We start from the raw sequence: 10,911 nt of genomic DNA, 5'->3' as shown, positions 1-10,911 counted from the left end.
GCTGGTAGCTGTGGTAGCGACAGCCGCAATCGAGCCGGGAACACCGCGTTGGTGTGCATTCATTATCTTTCGCTTTCGCCAAAAATTAGGCTGATGAGTAATGACACACGATTAAAAGTTGCTCTTGAACTGAACCAAAGAGAGAAAAAGGCTAGATCGTCTCACGAGCACAAGTAACGAGTTCCAGCCTCAACGCTCGCCCGCCCAAGAGTGGTGATCTCATTCGGGTGGGTATTTGAAAACTTTTTCGCAACTAATTTATTCTTTCGCGAGTGAAATGGGTACCGGCATGTGGGAGTGTTATTATTTTAAGCCCCAGTTTTTTTAGAAACCGGCACATGATTGCATTGGAATGGAGTGTGATGATAAATTGGAAGCGCGTGACGCAGAAATTCCACCCGAGTGGTTGCGTGACGAGTTGTCGGTTGGCGGGTTTCGTGGGGTATCGTGGAGCTTGGGAGGAAGTTGTGTAAGGTATCGTGGGCAGTAATTTATGCGAAGAAAGAAGTGCGTAATGCTCGTTGTGGGTTCGTTCTGTTGACGGGTGTTTTGTTTGCGCAACCGCATTTACAAATAATGTCGAAATTGTTTCGTCTGTCCCATTATCGATACTCGTCTAGCTATATGGATGTTAGAAATGAATCACGAACGGTTTTTGTAGTATGGAGCAGGTTAACTCTTCTTCTCCTTCTTGTTCCTATTTGCCGTAGCACTGTACTTGATTGTCGAGTCCGGTCTTTACCACAAATGGGCTTGGTATTGGTGATTTATTTATTACCGATGGCAGGACATTATGGGGGACGCTCTCTCACATACACCCGCCATTTCTGCGTCTTCGTTAAGGCCCGCTGATTTTCCGAAACTTTACAACACTCAAACAGAATCTTTCTTTTTCTCGAGGATGCTCGGTCTCTGGCCGCAGCCTTCCATCCATGTAGAAACCCGATCTCCGACAGTTCCCGATGCACCTGATCCATCCATCTAGTTCACTGTGTTCCACTGCACCTCATGCCGAACTGGAGGTTGCTGTCGAACACCTTCATGGTGGGACATGAGTCCGGCATCCTAATAGCATGCCTCAGCCATCGTATCCTGCCAGCCTTTCGCCACCGTCAGGATGTACGTGGTTCATCCTTCTCCTCCAGACTCCATGCTCGAACACACCGCCAAATATGGTCCGGAGGATGCGTCGCACAACCACGCTCAGAGCGTTCATATGATCGATTAAATACGATTCCCCTGCACAATGCATCTCCGGATTTCGCTGCTGATGACGTTGTCAGAAGTAACGACCGTCCCAAGATAGCAGAACTCCTTTACTACCTCGAGATTGTCGTCGTCGGCAGTACACTGCTTCCCAGATTGTCTGAGTCTCCGGCAAGCAGGTACTTCGTCTTCGTCGCATTGATTCTCAATCCAATTCTTGCTGCTTCACGTTTGAGTCGGGTGTACGCCTCACACACCTTCGCTGTTGTCTTACCGATGATGTCGATGTCATCCGCGATGCCGAGAAATTGGAGAGATCAGTAGAGGATCGTGCCATGGACGTCGTTGTCTAGACCCGCATTTCGAATGATTCCAGTGAGATTTGAACAGTTCCGACATCAAGTTCGATACTAGATACGTCCGACTGCAAGGTGACTTGCACTGCACCTCGTTCGTGGTGGTCTCTACGGCCGGATCAACATCCCAGGGAAGTGGTACCGCTGCATGATGTCCATAGCTCTTTTTCCCGCCGCCTTGAAGTCGATGAACAGGTGGGGTGCGTAGGGATTTGGGCGCTCTCGGCACTTCTGGAGGATCTGCGGAGATGCAAAAATGCGGTCTGTGGTGGATTTGCCTCCGATTAGACTGGGAACATGCCTTAAAGGTCATATCCAGTACCATGGCCGTGCCCGTGAGGTCGAGATGCTACGTCCAATTCGGAATTCGCGCCTGTACAGACCATGTGCGCTTGGACGGCCAAAAAAAGACTCCTCACTCGTTTTCCACGATCGCTGCTTGCTTTTTCCGTTCGTTTTTCTACGAAAATCGCGCCAATTCGTTTCGACCACGTGTCGCGGCCAACCGTCAACATTGCAACAACAAAAAAAGCAACAATTTTTTTGAATCCGATCGCGAAATTTGAATTTTTCCGACTCCCGCCACACGCGACCGTTGAAAATTTTGAAATTTTTGCTATTCAAGTGGAATTCGACCATTTTGCTAGTAGTTCGTAATTTTTCCGTGCTTTTTATAAATTATTCTGACGAAATTAAGCAATTTTGCGTAATTTTTTTATGATTTTCTTGCAATTTTCGTAATTTTTGCGAAAAAAAAATAATTTTCTCAATTTTCCCAACATCTCCGTCCGACGACCCGCCACTAGGCACCATGGAGCGCTAGCGCTGTTGTTGTGGTGTGGCGGCGCTCGGTACTACTGCGCAAGACAGCTGATTGTCAAAATCGCTGCATGTATCCGTTGTTGTCGTGCGTGTGGGGGGCTGCCAAACAGGTTTCGTTCGTACGGGGCTGGCCGCGTTTTGCGTCGCTAATTTCACGTGTGCCCGGTGCTGCAGTCGTGATCGCTGGTGCCCGAACGGGAAGTGCAAGTGCAGTGTGCGAAGTGAATGCGCCTTCGGTTCCGGAAAGCCCGTGCCCCCCGTGGGTCCGGTTTTGTTGATAAGCTTCGGTGGCTGTGTGTGTCTCCATTTGTGTCCCGCAGGCACGACCCGTACGACGACTCGAGAGACAGGCAGACAGGTGAGGGATCGCGACCGCGAGCACGGAGGAGACCGGAATAGTAAAAGTGCTTTGCTTCCTCTACCGGCTTAACCTTCCCCACCGAGCGGCCGAGAGGTTGGAATCAGCTGGAGGTGGTCGGAAGCGGGAGAGAAATGGTAATTTACTTTCACTTTCCGAATGGTGTGCCAGCCGTTTCGGGGTTCCCTTGCTCTTTTCTGTGTGTGTGTGTGTGTGAGGGGGTAGCGGATTGGGACCCCTTCCGTGGTGTCTGTTTCTTTCGGATGTGTGAGCTAAAGCGGCGAGAGGGATGCCACTCCCGGGCTTGGTAAAGGGCACGCCGGCATCACCGTGAAAGCTCGCTCAAAAACCTGTGCCGCCTGTGCGCGAAACCAGGAAAGAAACTGCATCCGAAGGGAAGAATAGGCGAATCAGTGCATCAGGGTGCACTTGTTGCACTTTCGTGCAACCATTGCGCTGCCCCTTTTGTGCAATGTAGCAATTATTGGGTCCTGCAACTTGCATCACGATCAGCAGCATCGCCACCATCGTGTGCAAGAACGTCGTCATCGATGGGATGCCGTAGCGTTTCATCCCGAACGATCGTTACTCACAATATGTAAAGTGAACGATCAAACCGTCGGGCCCTTCTGCACCGATATGGGCGGGCTGGAAAAAGGGCCAACCGAGCTACACTCAATCACGGTCATCAGAAGCGGAGGCCCTACCCGTTGTTACGTGATTTTCATGAAGACACCCGAACGGGAATGATGTTGCAACCCGAAACGGTGCAGTTTGCTTGATCCGGATCGAGTGGTTGCCGGTATCTCATAATCCTGAATTATAGTCCGCATCAGGCTTCACTGGAAGGTTCATTACGAAGGCGCGGTTACGAAAACCAAATGGAAGGTTTTTACCGAAAACGAAGCACAGTGTCAGTTTGGTTTAAGTATTGCCATTCTTGGTGGTCATTTAAAACCTGTTGCTCGTCCGCCAAGATCCACTTCAGCACCAAATGATTCTTACGATGGCTTCACATCGACCGAAGGAACCAAACCAGCCATGAAATAAGAGGCTCAGTGGGGCCACATCCATTACAGCGGTGGGTGTTTTTGCACAACAAAAAGAAGGAAAAAACAAGAGCACGCAAATGACGTAAGCGCCTCAACAACACACACGAACTGTGTATTCCTCCCGCAGGCCTGGCGGTACGTACGTACGCACGGCGGCATCAGGCGGTTTGGGTTTGTTTATTTGTTTGCCAGACTCTCTTGCCTGGCCGGGCAGTTGGCGTGTACCGTCTTGTGGGCACGTTTGCCGTGGGTCTGAAATGCGCATATTATTTACGGATCGCGTGTGAGCGGCTTACCAACAGACGAGTTTTTCAGAAACCGAACCAGAAGCACGACCAAACGTGGTACAAATCGAAATGAGGGTACTTTAGGATTGGAACTTCCCGTATCGATAGGTGACTCAATTGGCATGGATTCGCCACCCATGAGTGTTTGTGGTTATTTTATCTCATCATTATCATTTAGCGCAATAAGCGATAGAGCAAATCGAAAAAAAAAACATTCCTCATTCGAAAATCGGTCCGTTACTGATAATAATGTTTGACCTGACCCACATGCCACCCCGGCAAACACCGGAACGATTCGCCGGGCTTTAATTATCACCACTGGTGGCAGCAGATGGACAACCCAAACAACGTACCTACAGTGGAATGCTTTCAGCTTGTTCCGTTCCGAGCAAAGAACTTCATCTTGAACATCGCGTTTGGACAGCGTTCAAGGTGGGACACAACACACTCAACCACACAAAGCCACCAGACCAGGCGTCGATGCGAAAAATCCCCTTCGTGGTGCGTTTCTGTTCACGTACACGTACGCTGCGCAGCAGGTTAGGTGCAGTTGTCCACTTCCGGGACGGTTCCGCCGGCGACAGACAACGATGGGGCAGGTGCGGTGCGAGGTCACGTGTACGGTGATAATTGTACAGCAAACGGTTAAACGAAGGCCGCGCGGCGGAAGGGTGTGCTACGCTGCAAATCGGCGTCGTTGGGAGCGGAGCGAACGTTGGAAAGCGAACGGAACAAAGAGGCAAACCATCACCACCGCACGGTTGGTGTGATTTTATTTTTCAACCTTGAATCGTCAAAGGTTGAGCCGAATGCATCTTGGAGATTATATCACCGTGTGTTCTCGGCAGAGGAGCGGAAGGACCGACCGAACGACGGCAGTGCTATCTTCACGCGTTCGATCGGTTCCGGTCGTACACGGTTGTTGCCGGTTGCGGCCAGAAGCACCGGATGAGTTTGATTTATTGAAGCGCTTATTTATGGTGGTGTGATTTTAGCTACAAGGCGGGTGTGGGCTATTGCAGGCTGCCGGAGGTGTATCTCGTTTATTGGTAAACACTGTTTTATTGACAGTGTGCATTAGCAGTGTGAAGGATGAACTCAAGCGCGAACAATATTCGATTAATTCTTTAAAGGGTAAAGAGAATTTAAAAAAAACGCTTAACGACCCTCCACTGCTCCAGAGTAATGAGAAGCAACGTGGCATACTTCACGAAACTCATTCTGACCACATCAAATTGAAACCGCTCGGAATGTTAGAAACGGGTCTTGAAAGTCACCAAACATGGTCCCCACTCCCCCTGTTTTTTTTGGACAGCATCATACGACAAATGGCCACAGTCTCTGCTGCCGTCATGCGATGGCACTCGCTTTGAGGTGGCGCAATTTAAACCCACCGCTTTGCACCGTCGCCGTCTTCGATCGGTCGTGGCCGGCAGCACAACGCACTATACTCGTCGTCATTGGCGTCATCGTTTGGAATGGATTTTTCAAACATCGATGCAAAACCCGCCGCGCGAGTTAGCCGTGTGCCGCGTGCGCCCCGCGCGACAACCTTCGCAGACCGATTGGCGGGATCCCCTCTCACCCCCCGTCCTGGTCATGTAAATCCGCTTCCCAGTGTTGCGCTTACCAATGTGGCCTGGGCGCATGTATCGGCTACCCGAAGTACGTGCTGGATTGTGGTTTGAAAGCTACGATTAAGGCGAACGTTTTAGGGAGGGAGGTTGTTGTTTTTTATTGTTGTCGTTGTCTTTTTGTTCACCTCTCCTCCGCTTTGCTGGTGGATCCAGCGTTGTCCAGCGCTTTATAAAAAAAAAGTTAAACTAATCCGGGGCGCAGGCTTCAGGTGTTAGAATTGCTACAAAATCATTCTACTTTATAGGACAATCATAAAGCGATGCTTTTCGAAGCTACAAACTTACCAAATGCATGCACAATGACCGGGGGTTTCTCTTCAAATGGTGCATCAAGCTACCGTTTCGTACCTGGGCACATGCTCGCGCTCCCGATAAATGCATTTTTTTTTGTTGCTCTTGTCAGACGACCTGGTGGTGGTTGCTCTGTCATTTTTTGTTTGTTTGCTCCCCTCTATTGGAGCGGTACGTGTTCGCGGACCGGCATGCGCCTTCGCGCTGTTCGTTTGTATTCTGACAATTCGCGTCTATTTCAAATCACGCCAGCAGCAGCGGCCACGTGCAACCCTTTCCGCCCCACCGGTTCAACTCCTGCCCAACTAGTTTGGGGGGGTAGTTAGCACGATAAGGGGGACCACATACCACTATCAAACCTGTGTCACACGCATACTGGAAAGGGAATTTCGCCTACTGGCAAATGCACAATGGCGGCAATTAAAGCTGGTTTCTATTACGTTACAAGATGCGCGCAGGGCAGTAGTGGAGGCGAGGGGAACCGTTTGCCGATGCACCGCGTGTGTGTGTGTGTGTGTGTGTGTTTATGCAAAAGGGTAGCAGTTCTTTTTTCTGCGTTTGTGTTTCGCTTTCCGCGAATCGCTTGATTGCCATCGGGTGGTGGTGTGAGATGGTGGTGGGTGTGATTTGTCGGTTTGTTTGTTTGTGTTTCTATTCCTACCTTATCGCAACGGTGCGGTGTGTGGGGTGCATCGTTTTGTGGTGGCTTTTTAATGGATCAATGGTGGATTGATTCGTTTGTGGAAAAGGTGGCAGTTTGACAGGGTCGCATTTGTCCCTCTGATGTGTGTTTCTGTTCATGATGTTTGATAGGAAATTATTAAAAAAAAACTTTGGTAAAATTTGTATACACAGTTACCGAGATACGTGTTACCTCTTATACGCGGATTGGGTGATATGCGGTTCTCCGAAGTTATCATAGCATATCGTACCATCAATTGTCAAATACAAAATAAATGTAATTTTCGTCGATCATTAAAAAAAGGTTCAAAATTGTTATCTTCTGTCAAACTAATATCATATTACTAATTTAGAGGCTAGATAACACCGCCTCAAGCAAAATTACACGACAATTAAGCTAATTGTAAATTTTGGAATGATAAAATTGACTTCCGCGGAAATCCGATATACACGCAGGTTTCTTCTTGGTTCGCTATCCCTGCATACTGCATGCAAACAGTCGCTAAATTCAAATCAACAGATATGTTAGTAGTATAGTAGTGAATGTGTGGTAGAATAAAAGTCGCGTATAAATTGAACTGTTCGAAGACCATCTCAAACGAGATTCGAACTCAGTACTTATCGTGCGCTTACCCGAAGACTTCACCACGGCACTATGTGCCCAGCTCAGCTTAGACGCGCTTGAATGCCATTATAAAGCGGCGGAGCTGTATCTGAATGTGGGTTAAATAACCCGCCATGCAATTGACAGCGATTTGCGAGGGCGCGCGAGGGCTCGCACGCCATACAAGTTCACAGCACCAAAGCCCTCGCATTAAAGAGCTTGCGAGCCTAGGCAGTTTTTTCGCCCCTAGTTTTAGCAGTTATAATTATAGCACCCCGAGAGCAGGTATAACAGTGCGATTTGTAGTATACGAAACACCTGAATTTTGACATTTTAGTTTTCAAAAATCCACAAAAATTTAAATAGTGATCTTTTGGCCAAATACTACCGCACAAAAAATAATCCTTGAAAAACATCAACGATTTTTTAAAATACCATAAGATTTCGAGCACATGAAATCTTTCGCAACCCTCGCAATGTTTGACGGGGAATTCTCTTTCCAGCTTTCGGTTGTAGCAAGTTTTGTTTGAATCATCGTTTGCCGTTTTTCGTGTTCCAAAAAGTTGCCAACGCAGGAATGCAGTTTTTTTTTGTGTGTTGGTTTTCGTTTTCTATTTTCTCGCACCGAATACATTTAACCCTGAACTACTGCCGCACGGTTGGGCGCCGCTTCCTTATTAACGTTTCCAGTGAGTGCTGACCCTGAGCTGGTTCGGCTGAAATCCATAAAATTAGTTTTGCAAATGCTGTTTCACTTCTGCTGCATCGGTCCATCGGTTAAACGAAAACGTTCCGGTGGTGTTTTCTTTTCAGTTTGTTTGTTGTTTATTAATCGTCTTCTTTCTTTATTCATTTCTTATTTGGGGATTCTCTTTCGAGACGCATCTGCTTGTTTTTGTGTGCTGGTGTAATCCTCCTGCCGAATTGGATACTCACCGGGGCCGGGGCCGGCCTGACGGGCTGACCAAACCGCTTCACGCGATTTCACTTTTCTTTACCGTCCTCTACATCCCCGCTCCGTTCCATAGTCGAAAAAGGGAAGGGGATTTTTGTGGTGTGACATTTTTTTCTTCTTCTGTTTATTTCTTAATGTCTCTCGAAGGACGTTTGCGCGAGATGTGAGGCAGTGGCAGAAACAATCTCCTATTTGTGAATGTTGTTGTAGTTGTTGTTGTTGTTTGTGAATGTATACTGCCCGAGCCACCGCGGTGCAATCGGAGAGCCACTCGACAACGCTCCGAAAAGAGTAGTGTTCTCTTTTCGGTGAAGGGCCTGAGAGCGTCCCTGAGGGCGAGTTCGTCGTTTTGAGCACGAGTTGTGTGGGGGGGAAGAAAGTGGGCGATGGTTCGGGTTTGCTTTTGTAGTTTCTTCACAGGAAGCTGTATCGATACTGGTCGATTAACAAACGTTATCGTGCTCTACTGTTGCGGCCGATTGCGTGAGGGGTTTGTGCCACCTTATCCAACGAATGGTTTGTGCAACCGACATGCCTTCACAAAACTCACCGGTTGGTTAATCAAGATTCGGACCCCAGGTCGCCCACGAATTCCCATTCCCACTGTCGCGGTGAACCGCCTTCCGAGAGCAAAATTGTGCGTGTACTACGCGCTCTTCTCTCATTCTCTCTCTCTCTCCCTTTATCTGCGATGATGTTCATTGCTCGGGCGTTTGCGTGCGCCTTTGCGAAAGCGTGGCGATGAACCTCGTGGGTTCGGGTTTTCGTGCCTCGAAGTCGTCGGCCGCGGTCGTGTACCGTTCATTTTGAGTTCATTTCACACTGGCCACAACACCACGGGGCCACGAGCAACGACAGTCTCGGGTCGGGTTTTGGGGGCGGCATTCGGGTGGCTCAGCAGCAGCTGTTTTTTGGAGCTGGGCAGCACGTTCGCTATGCCGCGCCGTGTTCACGCATTCATTCAGTGTTGGAACGCGTTCCGGTGCGGTCACGGTGTGTCGAAGACGATCGACAACGGCGATAAACGGACGAACGAACGCGAGCTCGCGGTAGTGTGTTTTTTTTTGTCGGTTTGTGTGTTGCGTTTACCACAGGGGTGAGTGCGTGTTGCGTACCGCAAGTCGTTTCCCCTCCCCCTGGTTGTTGTTGCGTATGTAGCGCACCTTGTGCTCCCTCCCCTCGCATCGGCTCGGGACAACTTTTCCCTTCCGGTTCTTAGCTGCCCGGAGAAGCGGAAATCGTGTGTCGCTTAATCTGATCGGCGGGTGTTGGAAAAGAAAAGTGTAAGTCCCTGTGTTCCAACCCTACCCTTTGTGCGTAGCTCTGTATGTGTGTGTGTGTGTGCGTGTGTATTAGTGGTCAGCGCGAGGCCCTAACCCCAAAATTCATCCCTTCCGCTGTTGCACGGTGAATTCCGCGGGTTGCCAATTCGTACTTCTTCGTACCACTCGCAATGTACGTGTACTGGGTGGGTTGCGTTGCGCTTGTTGTCTTGTTTTTTTTTTTGCATTTGCCCCACGAACACGAACGAACGCCGTCCCTCCCGTCAATCTCGCTGGCTGGGCATTCTTTTCCCCACGTCGTGCCGCCATCGGTGGTTGTCGAAGATGTTGTTGTTGTTGTTGTTGTTGTTGTCTGGCCAGTTCAGATCAACTGCTGCTACCTTGTTGATCACCTTCGGGGTCGGTGTCTGTCTCTCCGCCACGACTCTTCGCTCCCCCCCCCATTCAGCTCTTCAGCGTTTTTGCTGCTGCTGCTGCTGTTGCGTTCACTGGGCCTGGGCTGCGAGGGCACATGAATTGTTGCGCAAAGCTTACCCACTCGGTTGGAACTACATCCAATCGGGTTTGTGTGTGTGTGTGTGTGTGTGTGTGAGTGTTCGTATGCGAGCGTGATTTGATCCGATCACGGGTTAAATATGTCCAGCAGAAGTGGACAGTTTCAACGCAACCATAAAGCGATGTAATAATCGGCCAGCAGACCCCTTGCCATCTGTGCCCCTCCTGACAACAAACCGCCACCCCACAGCATCAATCCAGTGGCTATGTGTGTGCGTGGTTTTTCTGCCATTTTTACGTCAAACGGAACAATAATTTCATCACGCTTTTGTTCGTTAACAGTGCCTAGTTTAGGGTATCTCTATGTACATGTGTATCTGTGTGTGAGTGCGCGCAAAAGAAACAAAAGTGTGCGAATTGTGTTGAGCAAAACAGAAACAAAAAAAAAACATTAGAAATTGAAGCATAAAAAACTCCCATGCCAATTGTGGGGACCGGTCGGGGTGTGTGTGTGTGTGTGGGCGTTGAAAATTAAAACAACCCACCGGAACCGGAACCCTGCGATTACGCTTCCCACCAGCCCAGCCGCTGCTGCCGGTGGCTTTGTGTGGCTGGTGTTTCTATTTTTTTTTCTATATTTTCCCTCCCGCCCGAGGAAGAGGGAGCAAGAAGAAGAAAAAAAGCGATCCTTTCCACCTCACCTATATTGTCCAGGTATTCTGGTAGGACGTTTTTCCCAACAAACATACAAAAAAATGCTTGTCCAATTTTCACTAGACCCCGATCTGTTGGGTTTGTGCTTTTTTGTTCTCTTCTTGTTGGCCCCATCGCCCTCGATTGATTGTGGCTACCTTTATTGTGTGCGTGTGTGTGCTTTTCTCTAT

The 10,911-nt window shown here is 49.0% G+C and overlaps 1 protein-coding gene across 6 annotated transcripts in view; it reads left to right on the top strand.

Annotated features, from left to right (window-relative positions):
* The first annotated feature begins 2,450 nt into the window (after positions 1-2,450).
* LOC120953706 (furin-like protease 2) overlaps positions 2,451-10,911 on the top strand; it is a 197,862-nt gene continuing 189,401 nt past the window's right edge. The window contains exon 1 of one of the 6 annotated variants that reach the window (XM_040373883.2): positions 2,451-2,742. The gene's annotated coding sequence lies outside the window, so the exon portion shown is untranslated. The other 5 variants (XM_040373881.2, XM_040373884.2, XM_040373882.2 and 2 more) reach the window with 5 other exon arrangements.

Source organism: Anopheles coluzzii, chromosome 2, assembly GCF_943734685.1.
Source record: "Anopheles coluzzii chromosome 2, AcolN3, whole genome shotgun sequence".
Taxonomy (NCBI): Eukaryota; Metazoa; Arthropoda; class Insecta; order Diptera; family Culicidae; genus Anopheles; species Anopheles coluzzii.
This window is presented reverse-complemented; position numbering and strand designations above follow the sequence as displayed.